This window comes from Hemitrygon akajei, chromosome 4, assembly GCF_048418815.1.
Source record: "Hemitrygon akajei chromosome 4, sHemAka1.3, whole genome shotgun sequence".
NCBI classification, from domain to species: Eukaryota; Metazoa; Chordata; class Chondrichthyes; order Myliobatiformes; family Dasyatidae; genus Hemitrygon; species Hemitrygon akajei.
The window spans coordinates 172,035,933-172,063,170 of NC_133127.1; the positions used below are offsets into that span (position 1 = coordinate 172,035,933).

General features: G+C 42.9%; 1 long non-coding RNA gene across 2 annotated transcripts in view; it reads left to right on the forward strand.

Moving 5' to 3' along the window:
- LOC140726954 (uncharacterized) overlaps positions 1 to 12,348 on the forward strand; it is a 75,256-nt gene extending 62,908 nt beyond the window's left edge. For both annotated transcript variants that reach the window (XR_012098768.1, XR_012098769.1), the window contains one exon: positions 12,224 to 12,348. This is a non-coding gene — a long non-coding RNA (uncharacterized lncRNA). The remainder of the gene's footprint in view (positions 1 to 12,223) is intronic.
- Positions 12,349 to 27,238: the final 14,890 nt, after the last annotated feature.

Sequence of the window (27,238 nt, forward strand, 5' to 3'; positions counted from 1 at the left end):
GTTCCTCCAACCTGAGTGTAGCTTCATCTTGACAGTAGAGGAGGCCATGGATAGACATATCAGAATGGGAATGGGACGTGGAATTAAAATGTGTATCTTCATGATGTATTATCTTTAACAAAATGGTGTTCTTGGGCTTCTGCTTTGAAGTCCTCAAACAAATTCACACCCACCTTTCTCTGGTCAGCGGAGATATGATGAGCTGAAAAGGCATGTTGTACAGCTCTCTGATTTTGCCTGGATCCCTTCAGTCACAGTACTAATAGTTGTTAGCAAAGTCTCTAATGATATCCTATAGCATTCTGACAAAGTAATTCATTTGCCCTCATTCTTCCTGATCTTTGACTTGAATACTTCATTCTCCTCCATCGCCTTACTGGATATGATTGCACTCACCCAGTTCCATTCTTAGTTCTCCATTCGCAGCCAGGGAATCACCGAGCCATCCACTTCTCCAGATGCCAACTGCTATCGTCCGGATCTTCACCTCCCCCAGCTCCCACCAACTCCCCAGTCATCATGGACTCACCCTCACTGCTGAGCAGGTGAGGAGGTCTCTGGGGAAACTCAGACACGGCAAAGCGTTGGGACTGGATGCTGTGAACCCCAGGGTCCTGAAGGAGTGTGCTGAGCAGCTGCGTGGAGTTCTCCAGCCCATTTTCAATCTGAGTCTCAGACTGGAAAGAGTCCCGACTGTGTGGAAAACATCATGTGTGGTCCCAGAATCCAAGAAGGGCTAACTGAAAGTCTTACATGACTACCATCCAGTGTTCCTGACCTCACACATCATGAAGACCCTAGAGAGGCTGGTCCTGGCTCACCTCCAACCCCTGGTTCGATCAGCCCTCAATTCCCTGCAGTTTGCCTACCAGGAGACATTAGAGTTGACGATGCTGTCATCTGCCTGCTGAACAGAGGCTACTCCCTTTTCGATAAGCAGGGCAGCACTGTGAGGATCATGGTTTTTGATTTAAATACCAACCAGCCCTCATTGCGGGGGGAAAAGCTCTGTTCAATACGGGTTGACACTTCCATTGTGTCCTGGGTAATGGACAACCTGACTGGCAGACACAGTTTGTGCAGCTTCAGAGTTGCGTGTCACACATTGCTATAAGCAGCACTGGGCCCCACAGGGGACTGTATCGGCCCCCTTCCTGTTGACCCTGTATACCTCAGACTTTAGATACAACACTGAGTCAAGTCATCTGCAGAAACTCTCTGATGACTCAGCAAAAGTTGAGTTATAAAGGGAGGACAGGAGGATGAATACAGGGCCCTGGTGGAGGACTTCGTCAAATGATGCAAGCTGAATCATCTCCAGCTCAACATCAGTAAGACAAAGGAGATGGTGAATGACTTTAGGAAGACCAAGCTTGCATTGCTCCCTGTTGGACCTACAAGTACCTGGAGGTGCACCTGGATGACAGACTTGAGTGGAGCACCAACACAGAGGCTGTGCACAAGAAGGGCCAGAGTCGCCTCTACTTCCTGAGGAGACTGAGGTCCTTTGGAGTATGCAGGCCTTTCCTTCACATGTTCACCATTCTGTTGTGGCCACCACAATCTTCTATGCGGTGGTGTGCTGGGACAATGGCATCAACACAGGTGATGGCAACAGGCTCAATAAACTGGTTAGAAAGGCTTGCTCTGTTATAGGAGAAAAACTGGATACACTGGAGGCTGTGGTAGAACAAAGGACCCTCCAGAAAATCCTGGCAATTCTGGACAATGTTTCTCACCCTTTGCATGCCACCTTTGTTGAACAGAGGAGCATTTTCCGTAATAGATTAAGACAAATGTGCTGCTCCAAAGAGCACGATATGAGGTCATTCATACTGTAATGTATGGATCTATTTCTTTTAGAACAATGATCTCCCCCCACTTAGCACTACGTATTGATCTGTTGTCCATGTATGCACTGTTGTCTATGACCATGCATTGTTCTCTCTCTCTCTCTCACACAGCAATGTCAATACACCAGTTAAAGCAATCTCCCATGTGCGTGCTTTTATTTTATCAATATGCAGATGTGCACAGACACAACAAATTGGCGACGATCATGAACCTGAATGTCAGCAAGTATCACCAACTGCACCGATAGTTATGGGACAAACAGCAAGAGTTAAATGGCACGAGAAGGTTGCCACAGGTGCTAACAAACACATGAGTACAATGCATAGTAACATTGTACTATGTTCAGTTACTGTGAACTTACAGTGAAATTTACAGTGAAAATAAAGTGGAGAGGGCTTCAGTTGGGAAAGTTGTTGAATTTGATTGTGCTAATGAAGGCATATATTGAAAGGGTTGAACTGTATTATAATGTGAACTACGTGGAGGAGCAAAAGAAAGCCCCAATACTTCTTAGCTTAATGGGCCCAAGAATGTACAGTCTCGTATGCAACCTATTAACCTCTGAAAAGCCAGCAAGCAAGACGGTCAATGAAATTGTTACAATTTTACCACATTACTTGAGCTCTAAACTGTTGGTAATAGCTGAGAGATTTAGATTTTACAAAAGGAACCAATCAAAAGATGAAAGCCTTTCTGATACATTGCAGAACGGTGCAAACTTTCCCAGTACTGGGACTTTAGAGATGAGCTTTCTGATGCATTAAAAGCCAGGCTTTTATGTGCCATGCATAGTCAATGCTCTCAAAAGAGGCTGTTATCTGAAAGAAACCTAACCTTAGAATGGGCATTGACCATTGCAATATCGTTAGAGAGAGCAGCAAAGGATGTATCAGAACTACAGAAGAGTAGGTTAGAATGTGAAATGCACAAAATGTCCCTTTATGGTGCAAAAAGCCAAAAATGTTATTGATGTGGCAAATCCTCCCATGATGCAAATGACTGTTGGTTCAAGGAAAAAATCTGCAGAGAGTGTCACAGACAAGGTCACATAGAGAGGGTGTACAAGGCAGACAAAAAGCACAACTGAGTGAAAAGTCGCCAACACAAAGCTAAACAAATGCATAAAGTTACTGAATGTAAAACAGATCCAGACAACATAGAGTCTGACAAAGATGAACTGTCATACCTAGAACTGCATAGTATAACTGAAGTAGATCACAAAATCTTTGGATCACAATAGATGTGTCTGGTGTAAAACTGAAAATGGAGCTGGATACAGGGTCAGTTTTGTCCATAGTTCCAGAGGCTGACTAAAACAGAGTATTTTCCAACTAGCTGGCGTGTGGCCAAGTGGGTAAGGTGTTCGTCTAGTTATCTGAAGGTCGCTAGTTCGAGCCTTGGATGAGGCTGCATGTGTGTCCTTGAGCAAGGCAATGTGTCCTTAACCACACATTGCTCTGCGACAACACCAGTGCCAAACTGTATGAGTCCTAATGCCCTTCTCTTGGACAACATCGGTGCATGGAGAGGGGAGACTGCTAGTTTTCCATAAAAAAAAACCTTGCCTAGGCTTGCACCCTGGAAACTTTCCAAGGCACAAATCCATGGTCTATGGAGAATAACGGAGGCCTACACTACATTTTCCAAGGTACCTCAGAAGAAGTACCTTAGAGAAGACCTCAGCAGGTGAAAAGGTGTCTCCCAAAGGCAAGCTGAATGTAGATGTGACATACGGAGGCCAAACACAACAGTTAGATCTTTATGTGTTGAAAAGTGGAGGGCCAGCACTTTTCAAACGTGAAAGGTTGAGAAAAATCCAACTTGACTGGCACTCAGTCAAAGCTCTTGGTATGGCATCAAAAAGCAATGGCAGACCAAATGGTAGCACTAACCAGAGACTGGCACAGCTGCTTAATGCTAATGAGAAGGTGTTTGAGAAGGAAATAGATAAATAGATTGAAAACGTGGCCAAAAGCTGTTTGGGATGCCAAAAAGTTCAAAATGCACCCCCACAGGGACAGTTACACCCATGGGAATGGCTGTCGTCACCATGGCAAAGAGTACATATTGACTTTGCTGCATGCTTCATCAACTCTATGTTTCCTTTTGCTGCGGATGCACATTCAAAGCGGCCGGAGGTTATACCAGTGAAGTCAACCACCTCAGCAAAGACTGTCTCCACTCTGAGGACTATCTTTGCCAGAAACGGCTTACCAGAACAAATAGTGAGTGACAACAGTTCACAATACATGTCGGAAGAATTCCAACTGTTCATGAAGGAAAATAGCACGTGACATTCCAAGTCAGCTCCTCACCACCCAGCAACGAATGGTTAGCTGAAAGGTTTATCCAAACCCTCAAGAAGTCCATTAAAGCAATGGACAAGGAGTACATTTCTCTACAGCACAAGGTGGACAACTTCCTTCCTGTGCATCAGAACCCTCTTCATGCAACAACAAATCAAACACCTGCAATGCTGCTCATGAGCATGAATCTGAGATCTCACATAGACCTCCTGAAACCAGATCTATGGAGGGAAGTGCAGAATAAACGATTCAGCCAGTTGCCAAGTGAAGCAACAAGGAGATCTGAGATTAGACAGGAAGTCCTAGCGCGAGATTACCGACAAGACAGGTGGACCCAGGAGGATAGCGACAAGAATTGGACAACTGATGTACACAGTGGATGTTGGAGATCAGACATGAAGATGTCATGCGGACCAGATACTGGATACTCAACCCAAAAACATACCTTGGTTGATTGCATCCAACATGATGGACTCATTACAGTCTCTGAACTTACCTCTCAGTGATGATCATGTCACTGACACCAACATGACACCGGAAACCGAGAACGTTGTCTTAAATGTGTTACGTACCCCGTAACTGGGTCACTTACCAGCAAAGATAGAGAGGTCCGTTGAAGTCTGATGGTACTATTTCTAACAGTATTTATTGATAAAATACACAAAAATAATATCAATGCAAACATACAGATAATATATGTCGTCAATACTAAATCTAAAAATGCGGGTATAATAATAATCAATAAGAAATAGCTCTATCGTTGTCTAGGGGATAATGTATTGTCTGATGGAAATATAAAAGTCACTTTAGTTCAGTCAAGCTGTAGGCTGCAGCCTTTTTGGTTGGAGAGAAAGACGGAGGTTTAACTTGCCCATTCCTTTTATGATGTCAATCCTTCGAGAGTCGTTGGGGGACTGATTTCCCCTTCGAGGTTAGCTAAAGCCGTGCTTCCGTGGCAAGACCCACCAATTCTGAGGCAAATGGAAAAGGACGCACGTGGGCTGGTTCCACTGGCTTTCACTGTTACGCTGTTACAGGAGTTCTAGCATTTCTTCTGGTGCGTCTGAAGGGGCTGTGCCCACAGACCCTCTTTTATCCTGACTCACAGGGTCTCAGATGTCAATCAGGTTGGGATGATGCAATCCCTCCACCAACCCCCCCTTGGTTCATTGCCTGGGGGCTTCGATGCAACGTACAGGATTCAATACACAATCCCGTCTCCAAGAGACAATAGCCGTTATCCATGGTTCCGCCTTTCGGAGGCCAGGACACATTCCAAACTCTTTGTGGATTCTGCATGTCTTTCTCTCATTTCCTGGGTCTCCTGAACTGACTTAATAGTGATCTTGCGATTCTCAAAAAGGAGGGGGCCACGGACGTAACAAACGAAATACCTACCAGACATGATGACACTCAGCAGGCCCAGAGGCGCAACAAATACGTTATCATTGACAAAACACCTGCCAAACCTGACACCACTCCACAGGTCCAGATGCGCCATCCTGAAAGAAACAGAGTGCCACCCAAAAGACAGCCTTCAGAACTGTGAAGTTAGTTACGGGTTGTTATTGTGAGAAGCATGTTTATTGGGAATATGGGTCTATGAAAGGGAAATTGAATGTTTTGTACATATACAGTTTTATGTTGCATTAATCTGAAGGGGTTGGAGGTGTAATTAATGGATCTATTTCTTTAGGAGCAATGACCCCCCCCCCACACCCCAGATTTCCTTTGATTTGTTGTCTACACATGCACATCGTTCTCCCTCTCCCTCTCGCTGCAATGTGAATACACAGGTTAAAGCCATCTCCAGCATCCTTGCTTTTACTTAATCGATATGTAGTTGTGCGCAGACACAACACTTACCCTTGGCCATGAGTCAACCTATAGCCAGGGAATTGATGACCCCTTCCAGTTTGACTATTATTAACCTCTGTTTAGCTCTCTTTACCACACCCTGCCTTCACAGATACCCTGTGCAACACTGTGCATTACTAACATCACTTCTTCAGTGGAGGATGTGAAGGTGCACCCATTAATGTATAATATTACAGTAATTACAGTATTACAGTTATTCTTGCACTACCTTCTTATTAGTGTGAACATGGAAATCTTGTACATATTGTAATCTTTGACTTGTAAATCTTGTACATTTTATTTTTAAGGGAACTTAAAAAAAAATTCTACTTCTCTTAATATTTGTATACCTGTGCACTTGTAATGGTTCTGTGACACTGTAATTTCCTTGGAGATCCATCTAGAAAGGTCATCTCACTGTTATCTGTAGTGCCCTTTGTGCATCTGCTAGACACACTCTTATTTTCCAAAATATGTTGGTTTTCACCCCTCCACTCCCTAGATTATTGTTTTGCTTGCTCAGCGTACACTCATATCTCCTGTACCTAACAAGGTGGACAATGAGTGTACGATTATGATCTTCTGTGGCTGTAGCCTTCCACTTCAAGGTTCATTGTGTTGTGCAATCAAAGATGCTCTTCTGTGCACCACTATTGTAACGCATGGTTATCTGAGTTACTGTCACCTTCCTGTCAGATTGAACCAATCTGGCTTCTCTCATTAACAGGGTGGTTTTTGCCCACAGAAAAGTTTCTGAGACAGTCAAACCGTCCCATCCGGCACCAACAATCATTCCACGGTCAAAGTCACTTAGATCACATTTCTTCCCCATTCTGGTGTTTGGTCTGTACAACTACTAAACCTCTTGACCATATTTAAGAACTCCACTCTTTAAGAAGGTCAAAAGATTCAGTTGTTGTTCAGACCAAACATCAGAATGGGGAAGAAATGTGATCTAAGTGACTTTGACCGTGGAATGGTTGTTGGTGCCAGATAGGATCAGAAACTGCTGATCTCCTGGGTCTTTCATGCACAACAGTCTCTAGAGTTTACAGACAATGATGTGAAGAACAAAAAAAATCCAGTGACTGTCAGGGAGCAGGAGTGAGTGCCATTGCTATTACAAATGAAAAGGTGCTAGGCAAACTGAAAGGTCTTAAGGTAGATAAGTCACCTGGGCCAGATGGACTGCATCCCAGAATCCTGAGAGAGGTTGCTGAAGAGATAATGGATCCATTGGTCATGATCTATCAAGAGTTGCTTGATTCTGGCATGGTCCCAGAGGACTGGAAGCTTGCAAATGTCACTCCACAGTTTAAGAAGGGAGGAAGGCAAAAAAAAAGAGGAAATTATAGGCTAGTTGGTCTAACCTCAGTGGTTGGGAAAGTGTTGGAGTCTATTATTAGGGATGAGGTTTCGAGGTATTTTGGAGATTAATGATAAAATAAGTCAAAGTCAGCATGGTTTCTGTAAAGGCCAGTCTTGCCTGACAAATCTGTTAGAGTTCTTTGAGGAAGTAACAAGCAGGGTGGACAAAGGAGAGGCAGTGGATGTCATTTGGATTTTCAGAAGGTGTTTGATAGGAAGCCACACATAAGGCTGCTTACCAAGATAAAATGCTATGGCATTACAGGAGAGATACTAGCATGGATAGAGGAATGGCTGACAGGCAGGAGGCAGTGAATGGGAATAAAGAGGACTTTTTCTGGTTGGCTGCTGGTGACTAGCGGTGTTTCTCAGGGGTCGGTATTGGGACCGCTGCTTTTTACATTGTTTGCCAATGATTTAGGTAATGGAATTGATGGCCTTGTGGCAAAGTTTGTGAAGATACGAAGATAAGTGGAGGGATAGGTAGTACTGACAAAGCAATATGATTGTAGCAGGACTTAAACAAATTGGAAGAATGGGCAAAAAAGTGGCAGATGGAATACAGCTTTGGGAAATGTATGATAATACATTTTGGTAAAAGCAACAATAGTGCTGGCTATTATCTGAATGGGGGGAAGGTTCAAACATCAGAGGTGCAGAGTGACTTAGGAGTCTTTATGCCAGACTCTCAGAATGCTAATTTACAGGTTAAGTCTGTGGTAAAGAAGACAAATCTAATGTTGGCATTTATTTCAAGGGAAATAGAATGTAAAAGCGAGTAGATAATGCTGAGACTTTATAAGGCACTAGTCAGGTTGCACTTGGAGTATTGTCAACAGTTTTGGGCCCCATGTCTCAGAAAGGATGTGTTGTCATTAGAGAGAGTCCAGAGGAGGTTCACAAGGATAATTCTGGGAATGGAGAGGTTAACATATGAGGAGTGTTTGGGAGCTTTGCACTTGTACTCACTGGAATTTAGAGGAATGCGTGAGGATCTCACTGATGCCTACTGAACTTTGAAAGGACAGACGTGGATGTGGAGAGGATGTTTCCTATGGTGGGGGCATCCAGAACTAGGGGCGACCCTTTAGAACAGAGGTAAGGAGGAATTTTTTTAGTCAGAGAGTAGTAAATCTGTGGAATGCTCTACCACAGACTGCAGTGGAGGCCAAGTCTGTGCGTATATTTAAGGAAGGAGTTGATTGTTTCCTGATCGGTCTGGGCATCACAGGAAATGGCGAGAAGGCAGGTGTATGGGGTTGAGTGGGATCTGGTATCAGCCGTGATGGAATGGCAGAGCAGGCTTGATGGACCGAATGGCCTAATTCTGCTCCTGTGTCTTATGTTCTCAGGTTTTCATGCTTTTAAGCTTTGAGTTTCTGTGACATGATTGATTGATTAGATATTTGCATAAACAAGCAGGAGTACAGATATACGTAATAAAATGACCATTGCATGTGTAACCCTTGATGCTGGAGAAAATTTCTGCTCTAAAGATGAATGTTGTTATCTCCAAACCCACCAAACTCCATCAACTATATTTATTAGTTTTATCTCCCCATCTTAGCCGTAAGAGACTGCACTAGACTGCTTGTACCCTTATTAGTCTGTTTGATCTTCTGGCTACAAACGTCTGCCAACACATTTAATGCCACCCTGCAAAAACTCTCATCCATGATCTTGAAACTTCTAGTCTTGACTCTTCCAATGCATTCCTGGTGAGACTCCTTCATTCAGTGTCACATGTCACATCTGTTCAAATCCCCTCTGTTCTTATTACAGTTTAGTTTGCAGAAGACATGACTAACATATCAGTCAATAGCTACCACATGACCAGATCACAAACAGATGCCGACCTGCACAGTGCTCTGGCCTGAAGTTATCCAAATAAACAAAATCCTGGCGTACATAGGGTCAAGAGTGATGCAACTCTGCTGTTAAATATTAATCAGATTTTAGAGGCTCTTTTGGACATTGCACAATCTGATGATTTAGTATAACATTAAACAGGAATGACTAGCATATGTTAAACAACCAAGGACAAGCGGTCACATTCCAGCACAATAATGCACTGTTTAAACTTTCAGAATAATATATAGGAAAGTTTGGGTGGTCTAAGCCCAGAAAACCTAGCATTTTGGCCAAAGGTCCCTCCTTGTGCAGTCAAAAAATCAAACCTATAAAATTTTTAAAAAGTTGTTAATATTTGATTCCTGGAAGTCAAAGTTCTCAAATCTAATCCATTTCTCAATGACAGACAATCCATCAGTCATACAGTTTCTTGGATTAGTGCAGTTTAATTGAACATTAATTGATTATCACTGCTATTACTCTGAGTGTAAGTAGTGATTCAACAGCTCACATATTGGGCGGTAAAATATTCTGTAGAATCTGTATTAGCATCTTGACTTAAAATTGTTTCTCTAATGGTCTGTCTCACTAACCCAGGAAGCATCAATTTGTTCAGCAACACGTACAAAAGCTGGATGAACTCAGCAGGTCGGGCAGCTCAACGGATGCTGCCCGACCTGCTGAGTTCATCCAGCTTGTTTGTACGTGTTGATTTGACCACAGCATTTGCAGTGTACTTTGTGTTTACAATTTGTTCAGCATTTCTGCAACATTAGATTGCTATTGAGAAGTAATTATTTGACATCACATCATTGTGGAGTGGCAGAGCAGGAATGTTCTTCTGGTCTTCAGGGCCGCTGCTGGTCTTTGATTGGCCTCCACATTCCATCCCAGCCTCACCCCCACCTCTAATCCCACTAACCCACAACTAACTCTCCTGCCACTTGCCTCCTTTGGTGTGATCACGAGGATTAGATTCTGATTTGGGTGCATTTCCTAGACCAATACATTGAGAACATAAAACGTAGAACATCATGGTACCGTAAGGCCCTTTGGCCCACAATGTTGTGTCGAATTTTTACCCTGTTCTAAGATCAATCCATGTGTGTATCTAAGAGCCTTTTACACGCCTCTAATGTATCTGGGAAATTGGGATTGCTGGCAATCGTTTATTGGGGTCTGCAGATGGTCTTTGAACTTCAAAATGATATATGTGTTACTTTTCTGGGGAGAATCACACAGGATGCTGCATTGATGAGGGTACAGTGAACGTCAGCTGGCAGTGTGCGGAGCAGACAGATTATAAAGTCAATCAAGGCACAATACTGATTTGTCACCAGCCCTGCCACTTAGGAGAGCATAACTCTTCATAATTGCCTTCTGTTGACTTTCGTTGTATGCTAACATTTAACTGCAAGAAGGAACCCACTACAGTTGTATGTAAAAGAATAAGCAACCGCAGAGGATTTTTGTTATGATTCTACAAGTGTTGCAAGTTGCAAAAGTCTCCAGAGAGCAGTGTGGCAGCTGGTCACAGTCTTCCAGCTGCCTGCACAAACCACCTCCTCCTCGGCATACAGTGTGACTGGGGAATGATTGCAAACAAAGCAGGGCAAGTTTTAGGGCAATGGAGCAGAGGAGGGAGCAAGGGTCTGAGCAGGAAGATGTAATCCACCCAAAGGGAACTGGGCAACAGTTTTCTTACTTGAAACTTGTTAAGGAACAAGGCACAGGAGATCAATGGCTCACTCAGTTCATACTCACTAAAATCTGCCTCCTCCTGTAGATACACCTCAAGCAATACTAAGTGCATTCTATGTCAACATAAGTGGCAAAGAAAGTTTAGAGTCTTCTTCTTTACAGGCCATTGCTGATCAACCTGACATCCGCTGAGCACAACGCAAAAACATACGTTGCCGAATAAATATTCCAAGCTAATTTTTTTTCTAAAATGACTGCATGCCACATCATAAACAAAAGGAACTTATTAACAGGGGATGCAGTGGGTTACAGACAAGCTGATGGACAGTGTCCATTAGCAGGTAGGTGGTAGGATTATAGAAAACTGAGCACCACCGGGGATACTGATTAGTTGATCAGACATTTGTCTATGTATCACTGAACCTTGATCACTCTAGTGTTAACATTGAACTTCCTGCAGCTCCTAATTCTAGTCCTTAGAAGATTGAGTCCTTGGGGTGACATTTGTATTCTCCTCATATTCCATCAAAGTAGCCTCCAACCTGATGGCATGAAAATTGATTTCTCCTTCTGGTATTTTTTTCTCTTATTTTATTTTCCCCTCCCCTTTCCCTCTTCTTCTATTCCCTACTCTTACCTCTTTTCTTCAACTGCCTGTCGTCTTCCCCCAGCACTCTTCTTCTTCCTCCCATGGTCCACTCTCCTCTCTTATCAGATTCTTTCTCCAGCCCTTTACCTTTCCCACTCACTTGGCTTCACGATCTCCTTCTAGCTTGTCCTCCTTTCTCTCCTACCCCCCCACCTTTCTGTTCTGGTGCCTCCCCCACCTTCTTTTCCAATCCTGACGAAGGCTCTTGATCTGAAATGTCGACTGTTTATTCACTTTCATAGATGCTGCCCGACCCACTGAGCTCCTCCAGCACTTTGTGTGTGCTGTCTGCGTCCCGACCAATGGAGTCAGATGACTGTGACTATTTTTAGTGTGAGACCTTTGCCCACCCTCTCAAGTATCTAAGACAAATAAATAGAATAGAGGTATATTTCACCCTCCCTGAATGGATATAAAAATAACCAGAGCAATTTACCTTTGAAAAATAATATAGATTAACATAATATTTATTATATAACTGTGAGTATTCAAATGTTTAAAAATTCTGTTGAAGCTTCAGCACTGTGCAGGAAACAAATGGATGCATTTTCAAAATTCAAAGTTCAAAGTAAATTTATTAACAAAATATGTATACTGCATGTCACTATGTACTACTCGGAGATTCATTGTCTTACAGGATTTCACAGCAGAACGAAGAGTTACAACAGAATAATGAAAAACGACACACAAAGACTGACAAACAACCAATGTGCAAAAGAAGACAAGCAGTGCAAATGCAAAAAAAAAACCCTCCTAATAACAAACAAACAAACAAACAAATAAATAAATAAATAATACCAACGACATGAGATGAAGAGTTCTTGACAGTGATTGCATGGGTTGTGGAGTCAGTTCAGTGTTCAGGTGAGTGAGGTTCAGGAGCCTGATGGTTGAAGGGTAATAACTCTTTCTGTGCCTGGTGGTGTGGGACCTAAGGCTCCTGCACCTTCTCCCCGATGGCAGAGGTTAGATGAGAGCTTGACCTGGGTGGTGGGGGTCCTTGATGATGGATGTGCTTTTTTGTAACAACGCTCCTTGTAGATGTGCTCAGTGGTGGGGAGGGCTTTTCCCGTGTTGGACTGGGCTGTATCCATCACTCTTTGTAGGATTTTCCATTCTTGGGCATTGGCGTTCCCATACCAGTCTGTGTACAACCAGTCAGGGTACTCTCCACCACACATCTACAGAAGTTTGGCAGCATTTTAGGTGACATGCTGAATCTGGCAAACTTCTAAACAAGTAGAGGTGAAGCCCCGCCTTCATTATAATGGCTCCTCCAAAATGATTAACGCCAAGGAATTTACAGTTACCAACCTTTCGATGCATCACAACATGCATTAAAATGGTGTACAGCAAGGAGAACCTCAGCAATTAATTTCAGAACAAAACAGAAAAAGGCTAAAGCATTTAGTTGATCGGGCAACATTGGAAACAGATTTAATTACTTCACTTCAGGATTTGAGCATGGGTTTTATCAGTAGTTTTTGTTTCAGATTTCCAGCATTTGCAGTTTCTTTTATTTTCACAGCCACACTGGTGTTTTGAAATGTTGGACTTGAATTTGCAGACTATTGGATAAGGCATTAAACACCAATGATTTGCTTTCAGGATCAGAATTAAAATCAGGATTATTGCCACCGATATTGGTTGTAATTTTTTTTGTTCTGTGGCACAGTATGGTGCATGCATAATGAATCACTGTAAGTTACAATAAAATAAATACGGTAAATAATGCAGAAAAGGAAGAGTGAGAAGAGTGCATGGCTTCATGAACCATTCAGAAATCGAACGGCAGAGGGGAAGAACTTGTTTCTAAAATGTTGAATGTGTGGCTTTGGGCTTCTGTACCTTAGATGGTGAAGGTCCTTAATGATGCATCCTCTATTGAATGTAGCAAAGCCCACAATTTTTGCAGAAAAGTTAAAAAGTTGTCAAGGTATCATGATCAACATTTATCTCTCAGCTCTCGAGACACAAGAGACTGCAGATGCTCTCTCCCCTACCTGACTTGTTCACTCATTATCCTTCAGTCTTTATCAGTTACCCACTGGCCTTCTCTTGATACTGGCTATGTTCTCTCTCTATTGACAGTCCTGATGCAGATTTCTGATCTGAAATATCAGCAATTCCTTTCCATCCACAGATGCTGCTTGACTTGCTGAGTTCCTCCAGCAGTTTGTTTGTAACCCCCAGAACAGATGCTCAGCTACCCCTCAGCATTCAACACCATCATACTCTCAGATCGAATCAACAAGCTCCAAAACCTGGGCCTTGGTACCTCCCTCTGCAACTGGATCCTTGGCTTCCTCACCAAGAGATACAATCTGTGCGGATCAGAAATAACATCTCCTCCTCACTGACAATCAACATTGGCGCAGCTCAGGGATGCGTGATTAGCCAACGACTCTCGCTGCATCCATGACTGTGTGGTTAGGCGCAGCTTAAGTGCCATCTATGAATTTGCTGGTGACACAACCGTTATCGGTAGAATTTCTGATGGTGATGAGGAGGCGTACAGGAGTGAGATAGATAAAGGCAGCACGGTAGCGTAGGGGCTAGAGTAACATTTTACAGATGGGGTTCAATTCCCACCTCTGTCAGTAAGGAGTTGGTATGTTTACGTGGCTGTGACCACGTGGGTTTCCTCCAGCTGCTCTGGTTTCCTCCCAGATCCCAAACGACATATAGTTTAGAAAGGGTTAGTAAGTTGTGGACATGCTACGTTGGTGCCAGAACCGTGGCAACATACGGGGGCTGCCCACCGCACATGACCATTGATGCAAATGATGCATTTCTTTGTATGTTTCGATGTACATATGACAAGTAAAGTTAATCTTTAATGTTTAATAAAATTAATCTGGCCATTCTCTTCATTACTGTTCTTGGAAACTTGCTAAGTGAAATTTGGTTGCAGTGCTTCCAATATTAAGTAGAAATAGTGTTTAATTAATAATTGGCAGTAAAACATTTTGGCATTTGTGAAATACTATAAAAATGCAATTCTCTTCATTTATTCTGATTTTGACATTCATGCATTACTGCCAAGGTCAGAATTTATTGTCCATCCCTAATTTACTTGAGAAGGTGCCTTCTCAAAACACTGCAGTCTTCTGATGCAGTAATTGCCATTTGGGTGTTTGGTTCTGTTGCTCCATGATTTAGACACAGGGAAGCTGAAATACTTTTCCAAATTAGGTTGGCTTGAGACTTGGAGAGCAACCTGTGCAGCTAAATAAATTTGGATGCCAAAACAAATACTGTACTGTATATTACTGATTGGGACATATGAATTATTACGGAGTAAGATTAAGCTGCATGGATTTGCTCAGTTAAAGCACTAAACAACTAAATGATTAGGGTTGAAGTGAGTTTGACACTGGCTGTTCTTGAGTCCATTTGAGGTGCTGCATCTGAACAATGTGTGCATTAGAAAGACACAGCTACAGTATAGTTGTTTTAAAATAAGTGACGTGATCTTATGTTGGTTTCAAAGGACTACATGTGTTCTGAAAGTTCAGAAAGCAGCATTTTAGGTATTTCACTGATTTGTCATGAAATGACAATTAATCAGAAACAGTTCCAGACAAAAGGGGTCTGAACAATCACTTTTTGGACAAAAGAATGAATGGGTTTGAACAGGTCAATGTCAGTATACTGTGAGAAGCAATTCAGCTGCCTGGGGGCATTTAGAATTGAACGCAGCCCTTGGATGTCACCATTAAATTTAATATGTTAGATTCATGCTGCCGCTTTCCTGTAGAACCATTTCTACCTTAGAGTAACTCCATAAGCTGCTTTTGGATGCAAGGCAACTATCTGTCATCTGGTCATCTAACACCACCTACCTTGGTCCTCTGTCGCCCTCTCCCCTCCTTCTCCAACAAAGATAAACTGTCAATTGCAACACACACAAAATGTTGGACAAACTCCACAAGTTAGGCAGCATTCATGGAGAGGAATGAACAGTCGACATTTCAGGGTGGGGCCTCTCAGCAGGACTGGAAAGGAAGGGGGTAGGGGAGAAACCAGAATAAGGAGAGCTCTCATTTGTGAGCTCTACTGCTTGCTGTCGGTTGAGCTTTGCCATCTGTGCTTCTTTAGCTGTGCCCCCTGATTTGGACATGATCCATTTTCTACACTAGCTGGGCTAGGAATTGCTCAGCATCATAGCACAGCACGAAGAGTTTTTTTAGCCTCACATATCCTGCAGCACGCGTTCCATCCTGAACTCTAATGATGTCTGTGTGGAATCTGAATGTCCTCCCTGCGTGATCACTGTATTGTATGTTTTGACCAGGAATAAATCTCTAAGCAAAGTCACTCAATGGTCTCTTTCAATGTCATAAAAATAGACATCAAGAATAAAAATCGGGATCAATAGTTAAAGAAAGAGAGACAGAGTCAGCCATATCCCAGTTCAAGTTCAAGATTATTGTTGTCATAAGTATACATACACAAGGTATAAATGCTATGACTATTAGCTTCTAGTAGCTGCACAGTACAAGATGAGGACAAACATAACTTAAACTTAAATTATTCATAATTTATATTTTATTTCCACATAGAACATAGAACAATACAATACAGGAACAAGCCCTTCAGCTACAATGTTCTGCTGATCCAATTAAATTAGTAATCAAATGGACAATCCAACTAATGCCCTCTCCCTGCACAATGTCATTTTTTTCACATTCACATGCCTACCTAAACGTTTCTCAAAAGTCTCTAATGTATCTGCCTTTACCATTACTACAGGCAGTGCATTCCAGACACCCACCACTCCCTCTGTGGGAATGAAACTTGCCCTCACACCTCCTTTGAAATTCCCCCTCTCATATTGGATGTTTCAACCCTGGGAAAAAGATACTGTCTGTTTACTATATACCTCTCATAATCTTATAAACGTCTATTGGATCTCCCGTCAGCTGTAACATAGGAAACAACCCAGATTTGTCCAACCTCTCATTATGGCACATGGCCTCTAATACAGTTAGCATCCTTGTAAACCTCTTCCGCACCCTCTCCAGAGTCTCAACACCCTTCCTATAATGAGGCGACCAGGACTGTATGTAATAATCCAGATGCAGCCTAACTAGAGTTTTATAAAACTACAACATAACTTCCTGACCTTTGAACTCAGTGCCTCGAATAATAAAGGCAAGCATTCCATATATCTTCGTAGCCACCCTATCAACCTGTGTAGCCACTTTCAGGGAGCTGTGAACTTGGATCTCAACATCGCTCTGCTCATCAACACTATTAAAGGTCTTGCTCTTTACTGTGAACTGTCTTTTTATATTCGACCTACCAACATTCAACATTTAAAGTACATTTATTATCACATTTGTCTGGGTTAAACTCCATCTGCCATTTCTCTGCCCATATCCTGCAACTGATCTATATCATACTGTATACTTTGGTCAGTCTTCTACACTATCCATAACACCACCAACCTTCATATCACTTGAAAACTTACTAACCCACTCATCTACATTTTCATCCAGGTCATTTATATACGTCACAAACAGTAGAGATCTCAGTACAGATCCCTGCAGAACTGCAGCCGCTAATGACAGACCTCTAACTAGAATAAGTCTCTTCGATCACTCCCCCTTTGTCTTCTGTGGGCAAACCAAAAGGCCAATTCACCATGGATCCCATGCATCTTAATCTTCTGGATGAGCCTCCCATGAGAGATCTTGTCAGCACCTTACTAAAAACCACATTCTGTAGACAACATCCACAGCTCCACCTTCATCAATCGCCCTCATCACCTTGTCAAAAAATTTAATTGAGTTTATTTTACGCCTGTGCAAAATAAACAATAAAATAACCATAAAGCGACTAGTGCAAGGTCAAGAAAGAAAGAAAGAAAGTATAGTTCAAAGTAGTGTTAAGGTTTTTTATGGCAGTTTAACTATCTCCCAGTCCAGATGAAGGGTCTCAACCCAAAACATTGACTGTGCATTTCCCTGTATTGCTGCTGCTTGACCTGCTGAGTTTCTTCAGATTCCAACATCTGCAGTCTCATGTGTCTTGGCTTAAGAACCTGATGGCAGTAGGAAAGAAGCTTGCAAACCTTGAGGTGTGGTTCTTCAGGGTCCTGTATCTCCTCTCTCAATGACATCATCGAGAAGAGGGCATAGCTTGGATTGCGAGGTCCCTGATGGTGAGTGCTGCTTTGCTGAGACATTGCCTCTTACAGCTTCCCTCTATAGTGGGGTGAGCTGTCTGTGAAGGAACTGGCCAAATTCACCAGCATGTTGCACTCCCGTGCATTGGAGTTTCCATACCAGGTCACGTCACCAGTCCATAAAACATGCTTGGTAATGGGGCGGAAGGAAAAAAAAAACCTGAGAGTTGACTGGGTGCAGTGGCTATCGGCCCATTCAGAAGGTGAAGGTGAGGACATCCTCTGCTTTGTGACTCGCTGTCTGCTGAATTTCTGAAGTGATGCCAGTCTCAGTCCAGTAGGTTGGTAAACATTTTTGATGAGGCTTATGTAGCTCCCGATGAAAAGGCTGAATTTTCTGAGGCCTAGTTGCTGTAACTGAGGTTTGTCCTTTCTTTGCATTATGGGTAGTTTGAGTATATATTGAACCTGTAGCATTGACTCTGTTTCTCCTCCCTCCATTGCAGCGTGTCCTGCCGAATACTTACAGAATTTCCTGTATTTATTTTAGTTTACCAACATCTGCAGTTCCCTTGATTTTAACCTTTGCATTAAAAATGATGGCTTGATATAGGAACTTGGTATCTCTTTGCCAAAGAGGCCATTGTAATACTCTTATCAAATTCCCCATCAATGTCAATTGAGCTGGGGGCTGGGTTGAGCTGAAAGGGATGGAACAATCAATAAATTTACTCTAAATGGACCCAGAATGAACTTAGAATGGAACTCAAGTCTGTCAATTCTGACGTGTCAGTTCAATATGCTGGTCATTAACTGCCAATTATTTGGACAGTATTAAATTTAAGGCCCATTTGCCTAAAGGTTCATTCTTAGCCAAAAGCATTGAATGGATCATGTAGTAGTGGCGGCGTATTTTACCCTGTCTCTGTAATTCATGACACAATCAAATTGAATTTTGGAGATAGAGTACCTTGAGTTAATGTTACTCTGTGTACGTTTGGCATCCTGTACTGGTTTGCTTTTGTGAGCTGGAATATTAGATCTACAGTAAGTGCCAATTGTACATAACTGCCACCCTACCCCTTCGCTCCTCGCTCCCTGTACTTAACACCCACCATTGGTCCATGAACTCTGGCACAGTTAAAATTTCCATTCTTACCTCTTGAAAACTGTGCCCCTCCACTGGGCCAGCCACCTGTAACTGTAGGGCTTCAAGTCAGCACACTTATTTGGTTATGGCTGTTGGGTAAAATAAGTTATTTTTAGCTCTTAACAAAAGCTTCACAACAAAATGCATGAACTTTCAGTTTCTATAACAAACTACAACTGAGTTGGCAAAGACAGGGAAAACACCTGCAGGTTCCATTGCCACCCATGTTTCCTTTGTTCTCTCTCTTCATATGAATTCCCCAGCCGTGTCACCACTGAGTAAAACCCATTATGTCTCCAAACTGATTGTTTAATATTTTTCACAAAATACAGCATTTTGAAAGCTGAATTCTAAAAGAAAAGTACATGGTTGACATTGCATTAAAAATTGCAAATATAGAATACTGTTAGTAAAAGAATTGCTTTAAGAAGTGTAGTCCAGCCATCAACAATTAAATCCGAAAAACCACAAACCCTCAGCTTCCAGCCATATTTCACTGAAGTGTCAGAGATTTATTTTGTCCAACTCCCTTCTTCCCCTTTATCATTCTATGAATGTTCTTCAATATTAACTCATTTGAGGTTAGGAATCACTTGTTCGAACACATAGAATTCCTCCCTCAAATATTGTCTCCCTCAAATATTGTCACCCTCAGGAAGCTGATGCACTTTGGTCAGAAACAGTCTATACTCAGACGTGACAAAGATTAAGCAGAATACATGATTAAAGTTGAATTTATGAAGGTGCACAATAAAAGATCTTTCACCATGTGGCGCCAGTCTTACATTGGAAGTGAAGAGAACAGAGACCAAGCCAAAATATTATTGTCGGCCAATCTGGCCAAAGGCTATTGGCATTCAGACAAGAATGAGAAATACCAGTCTGCTGAGCTGTGAACCAGAGTTTTCAGACAATAAAAACAGAGTACTTTGCCAACTGGAACAAAATTGTTTCATATTTTCTGTGGACCAAATCAATAAAAGTAATTTGGGAAACACATCACTGAAAGTTTCCAATAGTTTTTATTTTGTCTATCCTTCTGCACCTCTGCACTTTAACTGGTGATACTTGAATCCTGAATAAAATAATAAGATTCTTAAAATTTAAGGTGAATTATTGAACTTCTGGTGATCTGCCGGAGAATTCCTTTACCCGTGTGAGCTGGATGTTTTCCCGTTGCTCAGTATTAGCCTTGGCTGCTGGTTTCTAAGGGCAAAAAAAAAACAACGTGCCGGAGGAACTTGGCAGGTCAGGCAGCCTCTGTGGAAGCAACTGGACTGTTGACATTTTGGGTTGAGGTCCTTCATCTGGACTGAAGGAATAGAGGGGATGTAGGCCGCGTAAAGAGGTGATGAGGAAGGATGGGACTAAGAACTGGCAAGTGATAGGTGGATGCAGTGATTGGCAGATGGAGCAGTGGAAATAGTGACAGAGGCCAGGAGGTGATAGGTAGATGCAACAAAGTGCTGTAGATGATGGAAGTGCAGCGTATAACCAAATGGGGGAGGTGAAGGGTGGGAACAGTGAGCAGGAGGGAGGGGGCCCAGTGGGATGATTGTGTGGGTGATGAGCAAATGGGGTCAGTGAAAGGGGGAAAGAAACTGGGTGATAAGGGATTGGGGGTGGTTTAGGGTGTATCTAGGCGGATTTCCACTGGGCCTTCTGTTACCGTCTTCTCACCTCACTTCCCTATTTTGGGTTCACTGCCAAACATGAAGTTTCACTTAAATGAAAATCAGAGACTATTCTGTGTAATGCCAGATTAATGAATAATAAGTCCTGTACCTAATAACGTGGCTGCTAGTGGGTGTTTGTGGTCTGCTGCTGCTGTCACACCTCCACTTCAAGGTTTAACGTGTTGTGAATTCAGAGAAGCTCTTCTGGACACCACTGTTGTAACGTGAAGTTATTAGAGTTACTGTTGCATTCCTGTCGGCTTGAACCAGTCCGGCCATTCTCCTCTGACCTCTCTCATTAACAAGGTGTTCCCACCCACAGCACTGCCATTCGTTGGATAGTTTCTGTTAATTGCACCATTCATTGTAAGCTTTATAGACTGTTGTGCGTGAAAGTCCCAGAAGATCAGCAGTTTCTGAAGTAGTCAAACCGCACCAACAATCACTCCACAGTCACCGTCTCTTAGGTCACCTTTCTTCCCCATTCTGGTGTTAGAACCGCGGGGCCAAATAACTACCTGGTCAAGTACCGAGGGACTGCATGGCCCAGCTAAGAGGTCTAAATGGACTTCTTTAATATCTTTTTGAAACAGGCCGCTACTCTTGCAGGCTTCAAGCCGTCACCATCATTCTGGTGCCCAAGAGAGCAACAGCAACAGGCCTAAATGATTACTGCCCAGTGGCTCTAACTTCAACAATCATGAAGTTCTCTGAGTAGCCAGTATAAAATTGTATAAAATCCCATCTTCCAGCTACAATGCACACTTATCAAGTTCACCTATCGATTAAACCAGTCCATTGATGATGCCGTAGCCTTGGCCCTTCACTCTGTCTTGTCCCACCTAGAAAATGATGCCTCATATGCCAAGATATTGTTAATTGACTTCAGCTTGCCATTTAAAACCAGCTCTCGTCCTCAATCCTTATTCACTCATTCGAACCAGCCAGCCTCAATCAGTTGCTCCTAACCTTCAATTACCTCGTTGCCTTGTCGTGTGAAGTATCTGTTCTCTCTTGTTTTGTGGCCCATCGTGCCTTGTTATTTTGCAGTTTCTGAGTAAAATACTGTTTATTGCTAAATTGTCTTCGCTGCTCTGTGCTTGGGATCAAGCCTCCTCTACGTTTCCTGACTTGGCACCAATATCACAAGCTCCACCACGTTGAGCATTGGTGCCTACCAGGGCTGTGTGCTCAGCCCACTGCTGCTCGTGATGCTGACCCACGACTGCATTGCCATATCCATCCCAAACAGCATTAACAGGTACGCTGATGGTACAACAGTGGTTGTCCCCATCAGCAACAATGATGAGTCAACAAACGGAAAAGAGGTAGAAAGGCTCGTCAGATCGTGTGGGAACAACAACCTGAGTCTCAATATGGACAAGACGAAAGAAGTGGATTTCAGGAAGGTGCAAATCATCCACTCTCCATTGCACATCAATGACTGTGTTGTGGAGAGAGTGAAGAGCACATAGTTCCTTGGTGTGCACATACGAGTGATTTTACCTCTTCATTCAAGAAAAGCAGAGCAGCATCTATACCTTCTGAGGAGAGTGAAGTGTGCAAGGGTCCCCAACCTATTCGCCAGACCTGATGAAGGGTCTTGGCCTGAAACATTGACTGTTTACTCTTTTCCACAGATGCTTCCTGGCCTGCCGGGTTCCTCCAGCATTTTGTGTGTGTTGCTTGGATTTCCAGCATCTGCAGATTTTCTTGTGTTTGTGGTTCCCCAAACTATTCAAACAACTTTCTACAGAACACAATCAAGAGGGTTTTATCTGGCTGCAGCATTGTGTGGTACGGAAGCTGCAAGGTAATCAGACCGCAAGACCTTACAGAGGATAGTAAAAACCACTGAGATGATCACTGGGTCTCTTCCACACCCCTCCCCTGCCCCATCTTTGACATTTACCGCCAGCGTTGTAGACAAAAGGCCCAAAGCATTGTTAGGGATCCATAAGTTATAGAAGCAGAAATAGGCCATTCAGCCCATTAAGTCTGCTCTGATCATGGGCTGATCCAATTCTTCCAGTCATCCCCACTCCCCTGCCTTCTCCCCATACCCTTTGATGCCCTGGCTAATCAAGAATCTATCTATTTCTGCCTTAAATACACCCAATGACTTGGCCTCCACAGACACTCATGGCAACAAATTCCACAGATTTACCACCCTCTGACTAAAGTAATTTCTCCGCACCTCTGTTCTAAATGGACATACTTCAATCCTGAAGTTGTGCCCTCTTGTCCTAGACTTCTTTACCATGGGAAATAACTTTGCCATATCTAATCTGTTCAGACCTTTTAACATTCGAAATGTTTCTATGAGATCCCCCCCTCATTCTCCTGAACTCCAGGAAATACAGCCCAAGAGCTGCCAGACATTCCTCATACAGTAACCACCCATCCCACAATCTCTTTGACCCATTACTGTCAAGAAGAAGGTACAGAAGCATCAAGACTAGGACTGCCAGACTGGGTAAAAGCTTCTTTACCCCAGGCGGTGAGACAAATGAACACAATTCCACCATAAAGGTCTTGTCACAAGGAGAGTGAGCTGTTTACTGTTTACCTGTGCTACACACTACATGCCTTTTAAATTATATTTTATTAACTTATTTATGGTACTATTTTGGTTTATGTGCTGTATGTAATGTATGTTTTGTGGATGAACCATGGTCCAGAGGAACAATATTTCGGTTAGTTGCATATACACGTATGTACAGTTGAATGACAATAAATTTGAACTTGAACTTGTCTGAACAACAGCCGAATCTCTTGACCATGTCTGCATGCTTTTATGTATTGAGTTGCTGCCACATGATTGGCTGAATAGATATTTGCATTAACGAGCAGGTGTACAGGTGTAGCTAACAAAGTGAACACAGAGTATGTTTCACTTGAAGCAAACACGAGGAAATCTGCAGATGCTGGAAATTCAAGCAACACACACAAAATGCTGGTGGAACGCAGCAGGTCAGGCAGCATCTATAGGGAGAAGTGCTGTTGACGTTTCGGGCCGAGACCCTTCGTCAGGACTGTTGTGATTATGTTTCACTTGAAACTTTTTTTCCACACAACGTTTGTAACTATTAGATTATTTCAACAGTATATTCTATCTCTATTCCTCGTTGTCTCCTAAAATGGCCACTGCATGTGATTGCAATGGTTCAGCAGCCTGATTCCTCTGGCATGTTTAGATAAGTGAAGCTGGGCACCAAACCAGCAAGTTTGTTGTGAGAAGCACGTCCTACCTACTCCCTTCCCATCGCCTTTCCTCCCAGCACAAGATCAGTGACACAGCCTTGTCTCTATTATTACCCCAATTATTTTTAATCAGCAGACTTGTTAAAAAAACTATTTTTTTTGTCTCTGTTACCATTACTCTTGGATTGAGTTCTCTCTCTGTTATTGCAGAATGTCTGTTTAAATAATCTAGTCAGGAATTTTGCAAATACATTGAAGGGTAGGCTAAAAATAGCAAACAGAAGCACTTAAAACCACTTCTGTCTGGGGATTTGTAGGGAATCTGGAATGAGTCAGTTTATCATAAAACAATACTTGCAAAGGGCACAGCAATGTCTTGAATATACACTAGCTTGAAAATCAGAAAATCAGATGCAGCCAGCACATTATGTATTGAAGGGAAGAAGGCAGACATAATGTTCCCAGGTTATTATTTTACAATGGGACGAGGATGTTTTCCCTGCTTTCTGACCTATGTTTGTCCCTCAGTTTAGCCCAAGTACCTGTTTAGCATTTCAATGTAAGTCTCCTTCCTCAAGCGGTGTCCAAGTTGCCTGTTTTTCAAGTGTTATTGCTGAGGTTGATCAAAAGGATTTCATGGCCTGTAAGCAGCCACTCTCCTCTCCTAACAAATTACTTCTCCTTAACCCCTTTATTTTACCACCTAGCACCTCCCATCTTCTCGCTTCATCCCCCTCCCCCACCCGATTACTTTGCCTCTACCTGGTTTCACCTATCACCTGCCAGCCTGTACTCCTTCTTATTCTGGTTCCTTGTCCCTCCCTTTCCAATTCTGATGAAGGGTGCTGGTAGGAAATACCAGCTGTTTATTTCCCTCCATAGAGGCTGCCTGGTTGCTGAGCTCCTCCAGCTCTTTGTGTATTGCACAAGAGCGTGCGGATGTTGGAACCTGAAGGAGTTTTGGGGGTCGAGCAGCATCTGTGGGAGGAAGGAGATGTGCTGATGCAAGGTTTACAGCTGGGAATGCAGAGTGGCAGTTTCTGTCCTCCCACAGATGCTGCTTGACCTACTCAGTTCCTCCAGCAGATTTTAGTTGCTTCATGGTCTTTGCAGTGAGCTGGGATCTCACATGCAATTACAGATGCTTTAGAGATGTACGTTGTTTTTGTAGATAGTTTTATTGTGGTTAATTGGGTTACATTTTACGTTCATTCTCTGCCATCCTAGAGGAGTTAATCTGTCTTGTTGCATCTAATCAGAGCGCAGAGTGGAGGTATTACTTTGGAACGTGAAGCCATCCAATCACAATACAGACTGGAGATTGGGGTTGGTGGAGGGGTGGGGGTTCAAGCTTTGGTAGCAGTGAGGAAAAGTCACAATCTGTTGTTTTGAAGCTCAAGACTCCCTTAGGGGGTTGGGGACTCAACTTCCTGTTATTTGGCTGACAAGGAATCCATTAAAAGCCATGACGGTTCTCTGTTTTACTTCCCTGTCTGGTTTGCCCCAGCAGAGAAACCCACACAACAACAGTGAAATAAACACCAGACACGTAGCAGCTTGACTGAAATGTTATAAATGAAGATTCAGACATGACTGTGATATCACCTTGCCATAAAGTTACTGCCACGAAAATGAAAATTGGTAATGAAACATAGAAAACCTACAGCACAATACAGGCCCTTCGGCCCACAAAGCTGTGCCGAACATGACCTTACCTTAGAAATTACCTGGGGTTACCCATAGTCCTCTATTTTTCTAAGCTCCATGTACCTATCCAGGAGTCTCTTAAAAGACCTTTTGTATCTGCCTCTACCACAGTCGCCGGCAGCCCAATTCCACACACTCACCACTCTCTGCGTAAAAAACTCACCCCTGACATCTCCAATTGATAATGAGTCCATTGGGGAATTGCTTGTGGTTGCGGTTAATTACTGTATAATCTGTGCAGTGCAGTGTGAGGGGTGCTACACTGTCTCATGCCATCAGAGTTATTAAACTCTTAAACTCACAGACTCTTCAACAACTATCCATTTGCACTAATCTGTAACTTATCTCATTTTTTATTTCTCCCACATTCTCATCAGCATCTCCCCCCCCCCCCACCCCCAGATTCTATCACTCACCTACACCCCGGGGGCGACTTACTAAGTAACCTAGTAACCCACATATCTTTGTGAGATAGGAGGAACTTGGAACTCCTGGAGACCCATGCAAGTCACAGAGAGACCTAACTTACAGACTCCTCAGAGTCAGCATTAGAGGTTAGGAAAGAACACAGTTCCCTGCTGCTGTGAGGCAATTTTTCAACAAGCTGAGCCACAGTTGCTTCAATGAAACATCAGATATTCCAAATAGGCAAAATTTACACACCGCTATTTTAAAAGGTTTCTCTTTGCCTTAGACAAACCTTGTAATCTGCTGATCTGTCTCCGAGGATTGTTAACTAGTCATGTGGTGGAGAGGCTTTGAGTTCCTGAGATGCCAAGAGCAATGCTGTGTGGTGTTTAGCTCCTGGTAGGGTCACCCATGATGGTAAGGTCAAGGGGGAGGATCTAGGTGTTTATATTTAGGTCCTCATGGCTGATTGGGTTTTGTCTTAATTTCATATGGTCTCCATTGCTATCCAGACTTCCCTGTGGCAACAGAGGCAGAAGGTCAGGGTACTGCACCAATGCTCAAAGCAAATTTATTATCAAAGTTCATATATGTCACCATGTACAACCTTGAGATTCATTTTCTTGCGAGCATTCACAGTAGAACAAAGAGACACAGTCGTATCAATGAAAACTGCACCCCAAGACTGACAAATGACCAATGTTCAAAAGAAGACAAACTGTGCAAATAGAAAAAAATCAAATAATAATAATATTAAATAAATGAGTAATATTGAGAACATGAGTTGCAGAGTCTTTGAAAATGAGTCCATAGGTTGTGGACTCATTTCAGAGTTGTGGTCAGTGAAGTTATCCTCCCAGTTCAGGAGCATAATGGCTGAAGGATAGCTCCCGTTCCTCCTTCCTGATGGCAGCAGTGAGAAGTGAGAGCAAGGGTGGGATGGTGGGGCTCCTTGACGATGGAGGCTGCTTTCTTGTGGCAGTGCGCCTTGTAGGTGCGCTCAAATTTGAGGAGGGTTTTTTCTGTGATGGACTGGGGTGTATCCACCACTTTTAGGAGGCTTTTCTGCATTTCCATACTGGGCTGCAATGCAACCATTCAGGATGCTCTTCACTTCACTAGCCATGTAACAAAGTACTGAACAATCTTCTACTGTAGGAACATTGCAAATGGGCGTATTTGGGGAAATTCCCTAGCCTCCCTCATTCTGGATGTTTTCCACAACCGAGGAAGTTGTGGAAAAAAGCAACAGCAGAAGAAAGGGAGGGCATCAACCTCCTTCAAGAGGACCTAAAACAGAGGCTCTCGAATTTGCGCAGAGCAGAGAATTTAAGGAAACGACGCAAAAAGGGAAAAGCTAGAACAGACTTCTAC